Source organism: Tursiops truncatus, chromosome 1 (genome assembly GCF_011762595.2).
Source record: "Tursiops truncatus isolate mTurTru1 chromosome 1, mTurTru1.mat.Y, whole genome shotgun sequence".
Taxonomy (NCBI): Eukaryota; Metazoa; Chordata; class Mammalia; order Artiodactyla; family Delphinidae; genus Tursiops; species Tursiops truncatus.
Genome location: NC_047034.1, coordinates 145,689,165 through 145,709,615, shown reverse-complemented (window position 1 = coordinate 145,709,615; position 20,451 = coordinate 145,689,165). Strand labels below are relative to the sequence as shown.

General features: G+C 51.4%; 1 long non-coding RNA gene across 1 annotated transcript; it reads left to right on the top strand.

Annotated features, from left to right (window-relative positions):
* Positions 1-13,283: 13,283 nt before the first annotated feature.
* Positions 13,284-19,494, top strand: LOC117311674 (uncharacterized). The gene is made up of 5 exons (XR_012325212.1): positions 13,284-13,515; positions 14,692-14,802; positions 15,139-15,520; positions 17,619-17,764; positions 19,144-19,494. It is a non-coding gene; the product is annotated as an uncharacterized lncRNA (long non-coding RNA).
* The last annotated feature ends 957 nt before the right edge of the window (positions 19,495-20,451 follow it).

Below are 20,451 nucleotides of genomic sequence, written 5' to 3'. Positions count from 1 at the left end.
TGTGTGCCTCCTGCTGGCGTTTTACTGTGTGCTGGATGGGTGTGTGTCTGGCTGTACGCTGCCTGGGTTTGGTTACGGGCCTTGGTGTATGTGCCTGGCTGGGTGTGTACGTGTTACTGATTGGCGTGTATTCATCTAGGTAGGTACAGCTGGCTTGGGTCTGCATGTTCGGCTGAGTGTGTACACATGGTGTCGTGTGTCTGATGTGTGAGGAAGTCTGAGTCTGGGTGTGTCTGGGCATCTGGTTGGTGTATGTGTGGTTGTCTGGGATAGGTAGCTATTGGCTGGGTACCTGGAGGGGCTTGTCTGATTGGCTGGAGGAGTGTAAAGGGTTTGGGGTGAGGTTACCCATGGTGTCTCCAGCCTTCCCTCAAGGCCTCTTGGCTCTCAGCACCTTATTCTCTTCCCAACATAGCTACACATGTCTGTCCTGGGCACCTTCTCAATCAGGCCACTCCTCTGCCAGGGTTACCCTCAAGGCCTCAGATGACCAGCTTTCTGACCCAGGCAGGTGGGAGGTTGAAACACAGCTCAAACCCTCACAGGATTCAAACAAATCCAATTCATTGCCATTTAGGAATATTTCGCAAAGGATTCCCCTGGGTCTTGTCTCTGCTGGACCCTGGGGACAGATTCATTATACAGATGAATCTAACATCTGACCCAGGCTTGCCTTAAAGAGGCTCCCGGTCTGGGTGGGGTGTGATGGAAACAGAGCTGTGCAGACCACGAGGGGAGGCAGCTCAGCTGAGGGTGGAGAAGGCCAGATGCCCAGGGAGCTGTGGGGCTCAGCAGGAGGGGTGATTTCTTCTGTCTGGAGAGGGCTGGTGGGGAAGGCTTCACAGAGAGGTGGTGTTGGAACTAAGCCTTGCAGGACGTGTAGGAGTTTTCCAAAATGAGGAAGGAACAGGAAAGGCAGTACCAGAGAGAGAAAAGCCTGAGATAAGGCAGTGTTTCTATAGAATACTTAGAAAATAATATTTGTAGGGTCCACTGGCTGAAGGTTGCTGCCTAGGAGGCTCTGGTCACCTCAGGTTGAGGGGGTTTATGACATTAAACATATTTAACAACCACTTTGGAAATATGAATAATAAATCAGTCTACTAAAAACTTCAAAATATATTTTCTTTGATTTTCAAACCACACGTGGAGGCAGGACCAGCTGAGCGTGGAGAAGCCCCGACGTACCTGGACCTGTGGGGCTCGGCAGGATGGGGTGATTTCTTCTACACTACTGGGCGGGCCAAAAAGTGCCTTCAGTTTTTTAAGTAAAAATAAAAGCCACATTTTTCATTTTCACCAGGAACTTTATTGAACGACGTATTCACCCTTTTGTTCCACTACCTTCTGCCATTTTTCAGGCAACTTCATAATTCCATCTTCCCAAAACTTTTTATCTTTTTGAGCAAAGAACTGTTCCAGGTGCCTTTTACAGTCTTCCAGGGAATTGAAATTTCTTCCACTAAGAGAATTTTGTGAAGACCAAAATAAATGGAAATCCAAAGGTGCAATGTCTGGTGAATATGGCGGATGAATCAGAACTTCCCAGCCAAGCGGTAACAGTTTTTGCCTGGTCATCAAAGAAACATGTGGTCTTGGGCTTCCCTGGTGGCGCAGTGGTTAAGAATCCGCCGGCCAATGCAGGGGACACGGGTTCGAGCCCTGGTCTGGGAAGATCCCACGTTGCCGTGGAGCAACTAAGCCCGAGCGCCACAACTACTGAGCCTGTGTGCCACAACTCCTGAAGCCCACGTGCCTAGAGCCCATGCTCCGCAGCAAGAGAAACCACAGTGAGAAGCCCACACACCGCAACAAAGAGGAGCCCCCACTCACCACAACTAGAGAAAGTCTGCACACAGCAACAAAGACCCAACACAGCCAAAGATAAATAAATAAAATAATAAATTTATTTTTTTAAAAAAGAAACATGCGGGGCTTCCCTGGTGGCGCAGTGGCTGAGAGTCCGCCTGCCGATGCAGGGGACATGGGTTCGTGCCCCGGTCTGGGAGGATCCCACATGCCGCGGAGTGGCTGGGCCCGTGAGCCATGGCCGCTGAGCCTGCGCGTCTGGAGCCTGTGCTCCACAGCGGGAGAGGCCACAACAGTGAGAGGCCCGCGTACCACAAAAAAGGAAAAAAACAAAAAACAAAAAAAAAACAAAAAAAGAAACATGCGGTCTTGCGTTATCCTGATGGAAGATCATGCGTTTTCTGTTGACTAATTCTGGATGCTTTTCGTCGAGTGCTGCTTTCAGTTGGTCTAATTGGGAGCAGTACTTGTTGGAATGAATCGTTTGGTTTTCCGGAAGGAGCTCACAACAGAGGACACCCTTCCAATCCCACCATATACACAACATCACCTTCTTTGTTTGAAGACTGGCCTTTGGTGTGGTTGTCGATGGTTCATTTTGCTTGCCCCATGATCTCTTCTGTTCCACATTATTGTACAGTATACACTTTCATTGCCTGTCACAATTCGTTATAAAAATGGAACATTTTCATGACGTTTCAGTAGAGACTTGCATGCGGAAATATGGTCAAGAAAGGTTTTTTCACTTAACTTATGTCAACCCAAACATCAAAGCAATGAACATAACCAAGCTGGTGCAAATGCCTTTCAACGCTTGATTTGGATATTTTGAGTATGTCAGCTATCTCTCATGTGGTATAACGTTGATTGTTCTCAATTATTGTTTTGATTTGATCACTATCAACTTCAACTGGTTTACCCGACTATGGAGCATCGTCCAGCGAGGAATCTCCAGTACCAGACTTCGCCAACCACTTTTGACACGTTCGATCAGTCACAGCACCTTCTCCATACACTGCACAAACCTTTTTGTGCGTTTCAGTTGCGTTTTTACCTTTCTTGAAATAATAAAACATAATATTGCTGAAAATATTGCTTTTTTTCTTCTGTCTTCAATATTAAAATGGCTACACAGGGCTTCCCTGGTGGCGCAGTGGTTGAGAGTCCGCCTGCCGATGCAGGGGACACGGGTTCGTGCCCCGGTCCGGGAAGATCCCACATGCCACGGAGCGGCTGGGCCCGTGAGCCATGGCCGCTGAACCTGCGCGTCCAGAGCCTGTGCTCCGCAACGGGAGAGGCCACAACAGTGAGAGGCCCGCGTACCGCAAAAAAAAAAAAAAAAAAAAAAAAATGGCTACACAAAAATTCACCAATTTTGGTAAGTCTTTTTTTAAATGCAGGGTGATATGACAGCTGTCACATACAATCTAACAAAATTGTTTCAAATGAAGTTAAAGACAACTAAGTGCTACCAGAGCCATCTTACGGAAAAAATCGAACGAACATTTTGGCCCACCTAGTATATACTAAAATGGCTTAAAAGCAATATAAGTTGAGGCTCAATTCTTTCATCAGATTATTCTAATAATTTCCAAATAATTTGTTGATGTTTAGAAAATTTGTGGGGATTGTCTGATGTGGTTGTCATCTTTTGAAGATGTCCCTATCTTTCAAAGCTCTCTCAATAAACTGAGTCATTAGGTGACTTGCAGTCTCATTAAGTAGAGACTTTCTCTCAACACCAATGCATCCATTCTTGGGCTGAGTCTAGCTCAGCTTCTGCTGAAACAGTAGCACTGACACTCACAATTCCTAGGTCTTCTAATGCCCTCCGAGATTTTATATATTCAAGCATCTCTGTTGTCAACTAAGTCATAAAACTGTTATTAGCATGTCATATAAATTACATCGAACCTGATCTTACAGGCCTTGGGAGAACCTGTGTAACACGGTAGTTAAGAGTGTGGTAGTTAAGAGAGTGCTGGGCTGCCTGTGTTCAAATCCTGACTCTGATGCTTACATTTAAAATAATTTCTCTATGCCTTAACCTCCTCATCTCTACAATGGGGTGATGATTATAATTATAGTATACAAGTAAGTTAATAAATGTTTACAGTGGGTATACAGCAAGCACTATCTAAGTGATAGTTCTCATTTTAGCAATAAAACTAATGTCCTTGCTGAGTGGGCTTTTAGTGAGTTTCAGTGAATTTATTCTAATAGATTTGTTCCATTCATCAGGGTTGGTGAAAAGCTTCCTCGGGCCCTTGAAAGCCCCCCACCCCAGCACTGGCAGAGGAGCAGTCCCAGCAGAGGCCTGCAGGGGCCCCCTTTGTGTCTCCTGGCCTGCTCTCCCCACCTCTCCCCAGCTTCCCGAGAGGCTGCCATTTTCACCAGTGGCCACGCAAGGACAGCTGCAGGGGAACGCTAGCCTCAGGGGTCCAGATGGACGCCGGGCACTTGCCCTCAGGGTGTCACCAGGGGTACCACCTCCCCAGGTAGCTATGTGGGAATCGGGGTTGGCGTTCAGTCTTGATGGTGTGCCCGTGGACTGGCGAGTGCTGGGTGGTCCCTGGTGGGGCTGGTGGGGCTCCTCAGGACTGGGGAGAGAAAGTCAAGGGATGAGCACAGGCTGGCCCTCCGTGGCCCCTGAGGGAGTCAGAGGCTGTGCCTAGAGGAGCCCTTTTCTTGCTGGGCTGTGAAGAGAGGATGCAATCCCAGGGGAGGCGCTAGGGCAGCTGGGGTAGTGCAGTGCTCAGGGCAGTGGCTCTTTGCTAAGTGACTCAGAAGGATTTCAGTATCTTTTAGGCACGGAGGGTGCAGCTGTTGAGGTGCATTCTAGCCAAATGCTCGCCCTGTCCAAGGTGATGCTTATCCGGGCCCTCCTGAAAGTCCTTGTGTTACCGACTAGGGTTCTTGGCCTTCCCCAATCCATAGAAATCGACTAGAGGCCAGACAAGAAATGCAGGCAAGGCTTTACTGGGGCCCCTGCTGCAGTGGGGGAACGAGAACAAACAACAGGTTCCCTTGCTTTCTCACTCCCTGAAGGGGGGCAAGCTTGTTTCTTACATGGGATGAGGGTAGGGGTGTGTCCAAGGGTCAGGCCAGAGGGGTGGCTTAGGTGTTTTGCCCACCCCTTAGGTGGTGTTGTGTGCAGGGGGCATGCGCAGGGCCCTGCTTTTGCTCCCGACACCCTGCTTTTGCTCCAGGTTCTGCAAAAGTGGCAGTTGGGTTTTTGGTCTCTTTGTATCTTTTGGGTCCAAAATTTGCCCCAACTGTGCATGTATGCAGTCATTTTTAGTCCCATACAGTTTCTTTGTATTTTGTTGCTGGAGGAGAGGTGTGTCCAGGTGCAAGCACTGCAGCACAGCAGCAAAGGGGCCTAGGTCCCAGCCTGTCTCACTTGTGGCAAACAGGCTGGGGAGCTCTGAGCTGAGGCACGGAGATGGCAAAATGGCACAGTGAATAGAAAGATTGGGCAGCAGTATACGGGAGGGGAATAGGCAAGAAGAGCCTGGTGAGATGGGCCCACCGGAACCCAGGCAGAGAAAGGGCCTAGGGCAGTGCCTGGCACCCAGGAAGTACTTCATCAGAAAAGCTCCCCTCCCAAGAGCCATTAGAGAGTAGCGGTGAAGCTACAGATGACTTGGGCTTAAGTGTCCCCACCTTTATGACCTGGGGCAAGAAAGTTAACCTCTGTGTCCCAGTTGCCTTCATTGGTGAAACTGAAATGATAATAAAAGCACCCATTTAAGGGTTTTGGTGAAGATTTAATGCAATGGGACAGGCAGAGTGCTTGACGTGTTCCTGGTGCTGGGTAAGTACTGGGTAACTGCGAATACTGGTGTATCTGTGTGAACACATTATATGTTTATGGTGAAAATCTTTAAACCATCCTGAAGAGAATGGTGTTGCAACTTTATTCTGAGGGCAACTGGGACCTGCAGTCAGATTTGGGTTTTATAAGTTCTGGAAAGGATCACCCAGGCTGTAGTGAAGAGGCTGAGTTGGAGGGGTAGAGTCTAGAGGCAGGGAGGCCAGTGAGGAGGCTGTAAGAAAACTGAGAGACAGAGAAGGTTCTAGGCAGGAAGGAGTCCGAGGTGGGAGATTTGAAGGAGGCAGGACCCCCTATTGGCATTGTGTGTGGATAAGAGAATGGGCACTGGGGCTGCACAGGCCGGCATGAATCCAGGTCCTTGGGTAAACAGCTCTCTGTGCTTCAGGGTCTTCTGCTGTAAAATGAGAAAATAACATGACCTACCTCCTAGGGTTTTTGTGAGGAGTAATATGAATTATTATATGTAAAATGCTTGGAATGGGGCCTGGCACGTATGAAGGGTTGTAACACATCTATCTCACATGTGATTGTGTTAGCATTATATCAATCCATGGGCAGAACTTGGGTCTGTCACTATTATGACACAGTGTGAGTGCGTTTCGTGTTTGGTAATTGCAATCATTGCTGCTTTTGTTGTGGTCATCCATTTACAATGCTTGGTGTCTTGTAGAAATAAAATACAGTGTGTGTGTGTGAAAAGAAAAAAAAAAAAGAACTTGGGTCTGAGGATCCAGGGTGATCTTGAGGTTCACTGCATTGGTGACACAAGTAGCATCAGTTGGGAATCTCACGAAGAACAGGTTTGACAGAAAAATGATGAGTCCTGGATGACTGTGGGTCCGTGAGTGGGTAAATGGGTCTGAGGCCTGGTGGGAAGTGCGCCTGGACTGGAGAAATGGGGAGATCTGGGCACTGTGGGGCCCATGTGGCCACTGGGGTTGCCCAAGGAAGGTGGACAGGTAAGGAGAGAGGAGGGCCAGAGGAGACTGAGCGGGAACTGCTGGAGAACAGGGGAAAGTCAGGGGAGTTGAGGGCAAGGAGAGTTTCCAGAAGGAAGGTGTCTCAGAGTCAGACGCTGCAGAGGAGAGTAAGGTGAGGATAGGAAGAATCCAAGAAGCCTTGGAGCCCCCAACCTCCCAAGAAAACCCCTTTGTCTCCCCTGCTCCCCTCCAGGACCAAGAAAGCTCCACCCAACCCACACTGCAGCTTGCCAGCGGCAGGGTCTCAGCTGGGACCGTGGAGGGCAAAGGGAGACAGCTTTGCCTTTTTGAGTGCCTGCCGTGTGCTAGGTCCTTGTCACGTCACCCTTGCCCCTGACCGGAGTCCTGAGGGCTGATCCAGGCCTGAGGGCTGATTCAGGCCCTCCCTCACACCCTGAAGGGCTGAGCTTAGAGCAGCTGGGGGGCTTGTCTGTGCTCACCTGCATGGCTGACTCCTCATTGACTTCCGGTCCTTGCCTCTCTGAGGAGACCTAGGCCATGGGAGGGGAGCTGACCAGTGCTGTGGTTAAGGCTGGCTCCCAGCTCTCCTGCCACCCACGCTGGACCTTGCCCTTCCCCAAGGTCAGACCAGCAGGGGTGGGAGGACTGGAGAAGAAGGAAAGGTGGGATGCCGGGCTGAGCCCTGAAGGCAAACCTCACAGAACTGAGCCTCACTTTCCATAACCCCTGTGTCCCAAGATGTGCCTGTAGAGTCACTCCCACTCCCCTGGTGTCCCTGCTGGATAGCGGTACGAGGAGGGAGGCAGGCCTTCTCTGTGCCGGGCCCTGGGCTGGACTCTGGGGAGGCAGACACAGAAGAGGACACCTGTGTCCCTGCAGGGCTTTCATGACAACCGGGAGACAGACCAGGAGATGTCTTTAATGCTAAGGTTGAGCACAGGAACATGTGATGAGCACACTGTGTCCACTGGAGTATGTGGACGTGATGTTGAGTGTGTGAGGGGCCCTGAGTGGAGCAGTATGACATCTGCCTGCCCCCCAACTCCACAGGAGCCAGAGCTGGACCCCAAGCCCATTCTTGGAGCTGCCCCAAGAGAAGTTGGCCCAGAAGCTGCGGGCTGACAAGCTGAGTCTGGAGAGCGTCCTCTGCAGCTACCTTGGGGGCGGGGTGGGGGGGAAGGTTGGGGTCAGGGCCCAACCCCGGGGCTCTGGGTGGAGTGGGGGATGTCACCCGTCATTGTTCTGCTTAGAGGAGTTGCGGGACAGGTGTGACCCTGTGGCGCTGCAGCCAGCTTGGGAGGTGACTCGTGCCACAGTCATCTGTCACTTCTGCTCTGAGTCAGGGTGGGCAGAGGGGATGGGGTGACTCAGTGCCCTGTGCCTGGCCACCCCCTGAGCCCCCCTCTGGTCTCCCTCAGAGCTGCTCAGGCACTGAAAGTACACCAGGAGGTGAACTGCCTGACAGATGTCCTGGGGGAATGTGAGAAACAACGGCAGGCATTGAAGAAGATGAAGAAGAGAGAGCGAGGCCTTCTCTGCGGGGTCCCCACCAGCCTCAAGGCTACCTATGACTGCGTGGTGAGCCCTGGGGGTACACGTGCATGTATACACATGAGCATCTGAGTGTGTGACATTGGGCAAGTTACTGAATCGAGGCTGTACAGTTAGAAACTGGCCAACTGGGAAACCGAACCAGCGGTCGGGCTCCCAAACCCCATCTCTTAACCACCGTGCTGTGCTCTTCTGCCATCTGTGAATCCTTCTAAGCGTGCAGCACTTGAGTCTCAGAGGGCAAGAGAATGCATGTGAGTGTGAGTGGAGTGGGGATGAGAGTCTGTCCGCTGGCTGATTCCACTCTGACCCCCAGGGGCTGGAGCTCATGTCACTTCCCTGCAGGGCCATGACTTGACATGTGGCCTGGCCCAGTTCCTGGAGAAGCCAGTGGCCAAGGATGGGGTCGTTGTGAAAGGGCTCAAGGCCGGGTAGCTATTCCCTTCGTTAAGACCAACATCCCCCAGACACTGCTCAGTTCTCTGCAACAGGCAGGCCGGGGCCGGGGCTGGGCCCAGGACGAAGAGGCAGCTGAGAGTCCAGACTCAGGGCTGAGGGTGAGGTGAGGGCCGGTCACGCAGACCTTGGGACCGAGGTTCTTGGGCAAGTCTTCTCTGCCCTCTGAGCCTCAACTTCCTCATCTGACAACGTGTGGGTGGACTCCATGCTCCCTAAGGGCCCTCAGGTCCCAAGGTTCTGGAAAGTTACATCTCTGTTTCTATTCCAGCTTCTCTCTAATTGTTCTTATTCTCTATTCTCCTCCCCGCCCTGCACCCCACTCAGCTGTTGGTGTATCTATTTCTACCTGTTTTTGGAACCTGTTCCCAGTTCTGATAGCAGAGCTGTGGGCTCCTTGATCCTTATTTGAGGAGTCGTGGTTGGTGACTCTTGCAGCAGCAGCCCCTCACCTCAGCTGAAGGGACACCAGGAGTTTTCCAGCACCCCGGGTGGAGCTCACCAGCCCTGGGGGTGACTCTGAGGGAGGCCGGCCTCTCTGTGGGCGGCCCAGTCTTCTCCAGTTAAACCTTCCCCTCCCAGCCCCTTTTCTTCTGCTTCCCTCAGCTTTGATTGCACAGATTCAATCCTTTGAACTTAAGACACCTGGGGGCTCCTCAGGGGTGAGGGAGCTCTCCCGGCAGGAGGGAGTTCCATCCTGGGCATGGGTACCAACCCTGGTGGCAGTGTCTGCCTTCCAGCCAGCTTTAGTGGTGTCTGTGGCCTCCCAACCACAGGATACTGCCTCAGGCACTCGGTGGTGGGTTCCTCCAGCCCAGCCTGGAGGAACTACGGGTCTGGTCCGCACATCAACTCTCATTAGCTCAGTGCTAGGGGAAGTGGGTCAAGGTAGGAGGGCTTCAAATAACTCCTGCCTCAGCCACAGCTAAACACACCATGTTTGGTATGGGTGGCAGTGGAATAGACTGTCCACTCATTCATTACTTCATTAATTCATTCATCTGTATATGCATCCATCTACCTACCCTTCCCCTTACTCATACATCAACCCATCCATTTATCCATCTATAACAATTCCCCATCCATTCATCCACCCATGCAGTCATCATCCCAGTCTCTATCCATCAAGCAATTTCACCATTCATCTGCCATTTAATTTATTGGACAGACACTGTACTAGGTACTTGGGATGCATCAGTGAACAAAATGGACAAATATCCCAGCCCTTGAAGAACTTACACACATCCTTCCTTCCATTCGTTCATTCATTCATCCATTCACCCATTTATCTCTCCATCCATCCACTCAACTGGTCATCAATCAATCCATATTTGCCTCCATTCATCCATCCACCCACCTCTCCATACGTATTTCCATGAATCTTTCCATCTATCTTGCATTCATCTGTACATCTATCCACCCCTCCACCTATCTTTCAACCCCACTCTGAGTGCCTACATTGTGTGGGCCCTGTAATGGGGACACAGAACACTCTCAGACCTAGTCCCTGGCCCTATTGTGCTCTTAGACATCCGAATGGCTTAGTCAGCAAGTGATCGAGGCTCTAAGAGAGGGTCAAATCTTGTGGGAACTTACAGGGTGAAGCTGACATTTTCTTCAACAGAGATTTATTAAAAGCCTAGATTTTAAACTTTCAGAGGCAGGTCAAAGGCAGGGAAGGCTTCCTGGAGGAGGCAGTGTTTGAGCTTGGATTTTTAAAATTAATTAATTAATTTATTTTTGGCTGCATTGGATCTTCGTTGCTGCACACGAGCTTTCCCCAGCTGCGGCGAGCGTGGGCCATTCTTTGTTGCTGGGCGCAGGCTCCTCATTGCAGTGGCCTCTCCCGTTGCAGAGCACAGGCCCTAGGCGCATGGGCTTCAGTAGTTGTGACTCATGGGCTTCAGTAGTTGTGGCACATGGGCTCAGTAGCTGTGGCTCATGGACTCCAGAGCACAGGCTCAGCAGCTGTGGCGCACGGGCTTAGTTGCTCCGCAGCACGTGGGATCCTCCTGGACCAGGGATCGAACCCGTGTCCCCTGCATTGGCAGGCGGATTCTTAACCACTGAGCCACCAGGGAAGTCCCTTGAGCTTGGTTTTGAAGGATGGACATGCAGTGGCATCTAGAAGGCTGTAATTCTGTAAGCAGCCTATTTTGCCTGGAGCGATATGGGTGTGTGGAAAGGCTAGAAGGGGAAGTTATGGAAGGAGTTGATAGTTTAGAGCCTTGAAGGGCAGTCAAAGAGCTCAGATTTATGCTGTGGGCAGTAGAAAGTCATGGGAGGGTTTGAAATAGCTCCCATTCTTGTGTGCTGGGTCCCGGGGGAGTGCACTGGCTGGGTGCTCAAGCCTCTTTGGCACCCACGTCCTTCCCTTCAGGTGCTGAGCTGGGCTCTGGGTGGGTGGGGTTTTGCAGCTACTCCGGAGTTGCCTCTGCTGTCGAGGGGAGGAAATCAGGTGAGGTCTTGTCCGCCTCTGGCCACATCCATTCAAAGACAAACCTGCCTGCCTTTCTCCAAGGACATTTCGCTTGCCCTGTATCTCAGACAGACTGGCCCCACTGGTGATCAAGGAATCTGGGAGAAGGTTCTGCGTGGCTCCCTAGTCCAGTGACTCTTGCCCCACTGAGAGGTGCTTTAACCTCTCCTAGCAGTCTCTTCATGTTCTGCCCCAGGTGAGGGTCTCCTTTCAGGCACTAGCGTCGCTTTAGCCAGTCTGCCGACTCCACCCGTCCTCAACCCCTGACCCAGGTTGGCCCCAGGGCCTCTTCCGTTTGCCCTGATCATGGCCCTGGGTCCCACCCTCCGAGGCCAGGCAGTGGGGGTCCCCAGAGCAGAAAGGATGCGGTGTATCTGCCTCCCTCCGCCCCCTCTGTGCAGTGACCACAGCGGCTGGCCCCACGGCCCGGGACGTGAAGAGCCTGGCGCTGTGCCTGAGAGCGCTGCTGATTGAAGACGTGCACCCGCTGCACCCCACCGTGCCCCCCTGCCCTTCAGGGAGGAGGTGAGCCAGGTGGGGGGCAGGCCTGGAGGGGTCCCTCCCCCCGCCACTCATTCCTCATTGGCGGGTCTGCTGTCTGACCATCCCCTGTGAAGCCCTCCTTTCTCAGCCCAGGGTGCAGTGGGCAGGAAGCCCACACGCTCGGTCAGTCAGCTGGATGCCCGCTGCTTTGGCTTCTCTGCCGCCCTGAGCCGTAGAAGGTATCACCCCCAGAGAGGGAGGGACTCCAGCGTCATATACCCAACACACACAGAGCGTACTCAGCAAGTGTGGTTTAGAGAGCCTGGTATCGAGTGAAGCTGGGCCCTTAGGCCTCTAGGTAACCCTGGCCAAGTCACATCACTTCTCTAGGCCTCAGTCTCCACACGGGTATAATGAAGAGGTTGGACCAGAAGACTGATGGGGTGGAGGTGGGAGCAGGGTGGGCCCCACCCTGTGAGGAAGGCATCCCCCTTCGGTGGTGGGGACTCTGGGGCTCACGCCTATGATTCCCATAGCCGGGGTTTCTGTTGCCTCCATTTGGCTGTAAGGAGTGCTCTGTCCTCGAAATCCCTCCTCCCCCACCTCCCACGCCCCGGCAGCTCCTCCCTGCCCTGCCTCCCCTTTGAGAATTGCCCGGCCAGTCTCTTCACCCCCGTGAGCCTCAGGTTTCTACCACACCGGGTGGCTGTGCAGGTTAAATGAGCTCACAGTAAAGCACTTGGCAAGGGGCTGGGTCACAGCTAAATAGGCAGCTCGAATTCTGTCTCATCTCTGTGTGGGCTGAGGGAGTGGGCATGGCACGAGGCTTCTCACGCCCTGCTGTGGGGCTGAGGTGGATGGAGGTGAGGGATGAGGTGGTACCCTCTCTCTAAATCCTGAGGGATACAGAGAGAACACAGGGCAGAGCAGGACGAGCTCCAGGCCCTGACTCGGCCTCTGTCTCCCCAGGTCATCCCCTTCGCTATCCGCCGTGCCGTGTATGCCTTCTTACACCTGTAGGGTGGGGGTCCTTTTGCTGAGGGAGGGGCCCCTCTTCTGGAGAAGGTGTATGTCTGCTGGGACTCAGATATGGGGCATGGTGGAAATGGGGAGGGGGCTGGTGGCAACTTGAGCCCTAGGAGGGGAGCTGCGGGCCTGGGCTGGTGGGATGCCTCTGGCTAATTGTGTGACCTTATGCAGCGAGTCACCCACTCAGGCCCCGTCTTCAGAATGCACGCATTCCAGGGGTGGTGCTGGTGAGAGCAGAGTGTTTGTTTGGGTCTGACCTCCCTCCCTGGCTTATCTACTGAGGGGAAGCTGGGCGGTGGGAGCAAGCCGGTGGCTGAAGGCTGTAACTGACCAGCTCTGTGTCTGTGGTTCCTCAGTAAGGGGGACATTGTGGACCCCAACATGAAGGACATGGTCAGCCAGCTCCGCCTGCCAGACCCACTCAACTGCTTCTTGGCCTGGATCCTGAAGTACACAGTGAGTGTGGGCCCAGAGCGGGAGGGACTCGGGGGGGGGAAAAGGGCCCAGAGAGGACAGGGGCTCAGAAAGGGGAGGGGCTCCCAGGGGGGTGAGGTCGGGTCAGAGAGGAAGAGGAGGCCCAGATAATGTGGTGGTTCAGAGAAGGGCTCAACAGGAGAGGAACTGAAAGAGGGGGGATGGGGCCAAAAGAGAGGAGTGCTCTCAGAGAGGGGAGGGGCTTCAGAGAGGCTCAGTGATGAGGAGTGTCAGTGAGAGGGAAGGGGATTTAGAGCGGGTGGGACTTAGAGAGGTCCCAGGGCTTGGTGTGGTGGTCAGGGGCTTAGGGACAAGCAGAGCAGAGTTGCTCTTCCTGGACCCCTGTCCCGGGCAGGCTGGTGTTGCCCTGTGGTTTCTGAAGTCGGTCTCCCCATCTCTCCCCTCCTCTGGGAGCCCTGGACTGGCCAGAATTTGGAAGAGATTCATGGAGTGGGGTGAGTAGTTGAGTCTCCTCAGGTCCAGCTCACGAGGGTTTTCCATGGGAACTGGATGAGGGTCACGTGGCTGCGGGGAGCTTGTCTGCTGGGGACAGGGCTGTTTAGACTTTGGGATCCAATTAGCGTTTTAGAGTCATGCCTGACATGGGGTTAGATTTAGACTTTTGGGTGTGGCTGGGACCGGGGCTGGGGTTAGATTTGGAGTTGAGCTCTGAGTGCGTGCTAGAATTGGGTTAAGCTGGGATAACGGTTGGGCCTGAGTTGAGGTTAGGTTTGGGTTGGGGTTGGGGTTAAGGTTGGAACTGTGGTGGGGATGTGGCTGGGAGAGGAGGCTGGTTTGGGCTTGGCCTTGCTGTTGGGCTTGGCCTGGTGTGCTTGGAGTTGAGGTGCTGTTTGGAATCGGGGCTGGAGCAGCCTGAGGGCTGACCTGGGGCCTCGCAGTTTAGGGGAGGGGACCTGTGATTTTTGAGGGGGACTGTGGGTCCCTTTGGCTGGTGGTGGTGGTAGGGCTCTGATCAGGGGATGTGTACTCTTGGGAACATTGGACAGGCAAGGTGTCTTGGCCAGGGGACAAGATACAGGGTGATTCCCTGTAGCGGCTGCCAGCTGATATGCAGCCGGCATTGAGGCCAGACCCTGCCTCCTGGCTGTCATGTCCCCGTTTGTATGAAAAGGAGTCCTCCCGTGCTGACCTTTGGACTTCTCAGTCTTCCCCATTCCCCAAGGACACCCAAGAAACTGTGAGAGCAGCACACAGCAGTGGAGGCGATGTATGCCTGGGGAGACCTTAAGGGACTGCTGGAACAGGGGCAGCAGACACCTGAGTGATGACAGGAGTAGCCCAACAGGAGGTAGATCTCTGTCTTGGCCGGCAGGGCATGCCCAGCTGCACCAGGATGGTGACCTAGGAGGTTAATGTAGTCTGCCTCCCTGGGGCCAGGTTGATGCATTGTCCCCCAATCACTGTAGCTTCAGACTCCCCTTCCCATCCCTTCGCCTTGGCCCCTGGGAAGACCCTGACATCCCCCCGTCCTGCCCCCATCTCAGTCTGCATCTCACAGCCTGGGGATTCTTCCTGGTGTTTAAGCTGACTCGGCCTGGCAACACTTGACCTTGTCCTGAAAACACTGACCTCTGCCAGTCTTACCCTCCTGCCCACCACTATCCCTGCAGGCATATCAGCAAGAGTTCATAGCCAAGTGGATGTCCCTGGACCTGGACGTGCCGCTGGCACCAGCTCTGGAGACCCTGTCTTCTATATCGGCTATCCTGCCATGGCATCAAGTGAGAGGGCACTGAGTCTTGGTGGGGGTGGGGTGGGTGAGACTAGGAGTCCAGGACCTTTGAGTCCTGCCACAGCCTCTGTGGCCTTGACCTCTGATGCTATTCACTATTTTAAAATGTTTTCTTAAGTTGAGAAAAAATTCAGATTACATAAATTCACCATTTAAAGCGTACAACTCAGTGGGTTTTAGTATATTCAGAATGTCATGCAACCACCACCACTATCTAGTTCCAGAACATTTTCATCGTCCTGAAAAGAAACCCTGTACCTGTTAGCACTCACTCCCAATTTCCATTCACTATTTTTTTCTGTTTTCTTTTGGCCGCGTCCTGCAGCTTGTGGAGTCTTAGTTCCCGGACCAGGAATCGAACCCGTGGCTTCTGCAGTGGAAGCGTGGAGTCCTAACCACTGGACCACCAGGAAATTCCCTCCATTCACTTTTTTTTTTCTCCATTCACTTTTTAAATGAACTTTATTGGAGTATAATTTACATGCAATAAAATTCACCAATTTTGAGTAACTTGATGAATTTTAACAAATGTATATATACATGTATAACCACCACCATAATCAAAATATAGACTATTTCCATCATCCTCCAAATTCCCCTCACGTCCTGTTGCAATTCACCCCACCCCTACCTCCAGCAACCACTGGTCTGCCTTCTGTCACTACGATTTTGCCTCTTCTAGGACTTCATATAAATGGAATCATGAGGTATGAGGCTTGGGGGTCTGACTTCTTTCTCTTAGCATATCCATTCACTCTTTTTTTAAAAAAATATTACATTTAAAATATTTATATATTTAGGCTGTGCTGGGTCTTAGTTGCAGCATGTGGGTGGGATCTTCCTTGCAGCATGCGGGATCTTTAGTTGTGGCATGCGGGATCTTTTAGTTGCAGCATGCAGACTTCTTAGTTGCGGCATGCATGTGGGATCTAGTTCCCCGACCAGGGATTGAACCCGGGCCCCCTGCATTGGGAATGCAGAGTCTCACCCACTGGACCACCAGGGAAATCCTCAAATGTTACGTTTTTATTTTTATTTATTTTTTGGCCCCATGGCATTTGGGATCTTAGTTTCCTGACCAGGGATTGAACCCACGCCCCTTGCAGTGGAAGTGCAGAGTCTTAACCACTGGACTGCCAGGGAAGTCCCCCCCATTCACTCTTAACATGCTTTCTGCTGCCTCACTTACAAAGGCGGCCTCAGCCCAGGCCACCTGCAAATGCAAGCCTCAGCACAGGGCAGCAACCCATCCCCAGCGCAGGTGCAGGTCTCAGAGGTGATACTATGCAGAATGCAAACCCACCTCAAGCCTGGAGTCCTCTCCTCTGGGTTCCCCCACGTGGCTGCCCAAAGGCACACCCCACATCTGGCTCTGCTCTAGTGCCCTCTGTCCACCTCACTGCTGCTTTGATGCTCACTCCCTGCACACAGGTGACTGCTGGGAGGAGCTGCCTTTTCAACTCAGGATTGCACTGCGCACTCCAGCCCTCTTGGAGCCCCATGTACTTGAGGGCATGGCTGAATCCTCTGCTGCCCACTAGCTGTGTACCTGTGTACCTGTCTGCCACCTCGGTTTCCCATTTGTACATGCGGGATAGTAATCCACATCTCACGGGGTGGAGAGGAGTCAAGGACTCAGCAACACAGAGAGGGGAGCACAGTGCCTGGCACTTGAGTAAGGCTTTGCAGAGCGGATTCTTTTTTTAAAAATTTTTATTGGAGTACAGTTGATTTCAATGTTGTGTTAGTTTCAGGTGTACAGCAAAGTGAATCAGTTATATATTTATAATAATAATCAGTTATATATATATCCACTCTTAGATTCTTTTCCCATATAGGCTATTACAGAGTATTGAATAGAGTTCTCTGTGCTATACAGCAGGTTCTTATTAGTTATCTATTTTATATATAGTAGTGTGTATATGTCAATCCCAATCTCCCAGTTTATCCCTGACCCCCCCATCCCTGGTGACCATAAGTTTGTTTTCTACATTTGTGACTGTACTTCTGTTTTGTAGATAAGTTCATTTGTATCCTTTTTTTTTTAAGATTCCACATATAAATGATATCATATGATGTCTTTCTGTATCTGACTTACCTCACTCAGTATGAAAGTCTCTAGGTCCATCCATGTTGCTACAAAGGGCATTATTTCATTCTTTTTATGGCTGAGTAATATTCCATTGTATATATGTACCACATCTTCTTTATCCATTCCCCTGTTGATGGACACTTAGGTTGCTTCCATGTCCTGGCTATTGTAAATAGTGCTGCAATGAACAATGGGGTGCGTGTATCTTTTTGAATTATGGTTTTCTCAGGGTATATGCCCAGTTGTGGGAATGCTGGGTCGTATGGTAGTTCTATTTTTAGTTTTTTAAGGAACCTCCATACTGTTCTCCATAGTGGCTGTATCAATTTACAGTCCCACCAACAGTGCAAGAGGGTTCCCTTTTCTCCACACCCTCTCCAGCATTTACTGTTTGTAGATTTTCTGATGATGGCTCTTCGGACTGGTGTGAGGTACTACCTCATTTGATTTACATTTCTCTAATAATTAGTGATGTTGGGCATCTTTTCATGTGCGTTTTGGCCACGTGTGCAGAGCGGATTCTGATTTTCTCCTTCCCTCCACTGTGGGGAGCAGGAGATAGCGGTCAGGCCGACCCCCTGCACTGAACTGGCTGTTACAAGCAGAGGGCTGCAGTTCCAAGAAGCACCCTGAGGGAGTGCTCACCCACATTCTTTCCCACTGAGTCTTTTCTGAGCAGATAATTTTCTGGGCTTACCTGGATCTTCCTACAGGTAGATCTTCCTACTGGGCCCTGTACAACATCCTGAATTTCCCTGCCGGTGTGTTGCCCGTCACCACCGTGATGCTACAGGATGAGGAGAAACTGGCCTTCTACAGGGGCTACTACAGAGATCGTTCCGAAAAAAATTTCCAGGAGGTCAGTTTCCCTCTCTGCCTCTCTCCCTGTTGGGGTGGGGCCGTTCATTCCTGGTGTTCGCCCTTTATGACTTCCGATGCAGTTTCACCCCATCCCTGACACACTATTTGACCTCCAAGTCAACCTCTATCCTTGTCAGGGGAGAATACTTTGCAAAAGCAGTGTTTTCCTTAACACTTCTGTAGGGAAAGTCGATCCCAGAGGCAGGGTAGGCGGAGCAGGGCGAAGGTCCCTGGTTAGGAGCTTACTCTGTAACTGAACTGGACACTGACCCTCTCTGGGCCTCAGTTTCTTCCCCAGGGAAACGGGATTTAAAACATCTACCTTGCAGGATTGTGCTAAAGTTTAAATGGAAAAAGAGTGAAGCAATTAACATAATGCCTTGTATGTAGGAAGTGTTCAATAAAGGCTACTGTTACTAATTCAGAGAGGGCTTCACAAAGGAAATATTTCCATAGACCTATTTAATTCATGGTCTAAAATAGCAACCCTGACTTGGGTGAGAGAGAGGAAGAGAGAGAGGGAAAGAGAGAGACTGGCTCTGAAAAGTATGCATGTGTCTGAGTCAGACATTAAGTAACTTATTTTTTCTGGAAATTGATTTTAGTGCTAGAGTTACCCAGTGGAACTGCTGACCTGAATTCTGAGAAGATAACAATAATGATACTATCTAATGTGTTTTGAGCTCTTACTCTGTTCCAAGAGCTGTTTAAAAGTGCTGTATATATATTAAATCATTAAATCCCATAACTGTCCTGTGAGGTTTTGCAAATGAGGAAATGGAAGCACAGACAAGTTAAGGGACTTGACCAAAGCCACACACCCAGCTGAAGTGAAGGAGCCAGGACTTGAAGCCATGTGACCTGGCTCCAGAGACAAAGGCAAATAAGGGCTTATATGATATTGTCATAAAGCAATGAAAACATGTTTGAATGCCTACGACTATGCTTGGACTTCATGGCAGGGACTCAGGCTCAGCCCCTATGTTCCTGGGCCTGTGTTTGGGGTCAAGGCACCCCTTTCATTGCAGAAGTGTAATGAGACTCTGGGTCAGGGATTTGCACATTCTTCTTTCCTTTGCTGAGAACACTGGGGTGGATACTCGGTTTTATATTTCATCCTTATAGTCAGCTCTCTACACAGGGAGCAAGTTTTATATCTTAACCTTGGAGAATTGTAGCCAAAGCAGAACTGTTTTCCCAGGTTCTGCTGAGAGCTGAGGAAGCCTGGAAATCTAAGATCCAGGACATCTCTACCTTAATATAGACTGGGGGTGAGATATTTGGATTAATGCACACCTGAAGGTGGTGAGGAAGGCTGGACAAGGGGTCTGTGAGCAGGAAGCAGGCTCTGAGTACACAGACCCTCTCTCTATGCAGGTGGTGAGAGGATCTGTGGGGCTTTCGGCGGCTGTGCAGGGCACCGCTTTGCCATGAGAAGAGGAACTGTGTCTCCGGTTCATGAAGGAGGTAGAGGCCTTGGTCAAGAAGCACAGGGAATCCAAGTGACAAGACACTCCTTCTCCTGGAGGCCTTTCTACATCCTCACTTAAGTCTGCTCTCGATGTCCCTTCCTTCTCATGAATACCAGATCTGCCTCATTTCTCCTCCTCCTGGAAGCCCACCAGAGTTTTTGTTTGTTATCCCTCTGCGTGTCTGCTCAATACAGACGCCCCAGATTATCCCAAGATAGGGAGCAGGATGAAGTGCTTAATAAACATTTTGACTGGCCAGCCTTGTGATCTCTGGTCTAGGTGGGGAGGTGGGGCTGTAGCCTCTGGGTTGTCTTCTGCCTCCAGCTGCTCTCCTCCAGCTCAGTCCCCAAGATGCTGTCCCACATTGCAGCAGAGGGGAAGGAGCCCCAAACTGAGGGGTTGGAGACCTGGGTCCAAGTCTTGGCTCTGCTACTGGCTTGCTGTGCAATGCTAGGCAAGTTACTTCCCCTCTCTGGACCTCAGTTTTCTCATCTACAGATTGAGGGGGTTAGACTTGATGAGGTCCATGGTACCTGCCAGTACTTGACTATTAGTGAGCTGTGATTCCTAGGCACTTCTTTGATCAAGAACTTGCCATGGCTCCCACTGCTTTCTAGAGAAAGTTACATAGAGCAAGGCCAAGGGAGTGAAGCAGAGTCAGAACAGACCCTGTGTTGGGACTTAAACCCTGCTCACAGTCCAGCTGCTAATTAAAAAAAAAAAAATTATTTATTTTATTTATTTTTTTTGGCTGCATTGGGTCTTTGTTGCTGTGCATGGGCTTTCTCTAGTTGCGGGGAGCAGGGGCTACTCTTAGTTGTGTTGCGGGGGCTTCTCATTGTGGTGGCTTCTCTTGCTGTGGAGCACAGGCTCTAGGCACATGGGCTCCAGTAGTTGTGGCACGTGGGCTCAGCAGTTGTGGCACACAGGCTTAGGTGCTCCATGGCATGTGGGATCTTCCCAGACGAGGGCTCGAACCTGTGTCCCTTGCATCGGCAGGCAGATTCTTAGCCACTGCACCACCAGGGAAGTCCCCCAGCTGCTGATTTTTTTGGCCTGACACCCAGCACCTCCTGAGGGCCTCCACAGCCTCCTGTGGCATGGCTCCACCATAGCACAGCCTCCCTCCATTCCCTCAAATGGGAGTCTTCTTGCCAGCACAAAGGGTGCTTCTGCCTCTGTTCATACTGTTCTCTTTACATAAACATCACCA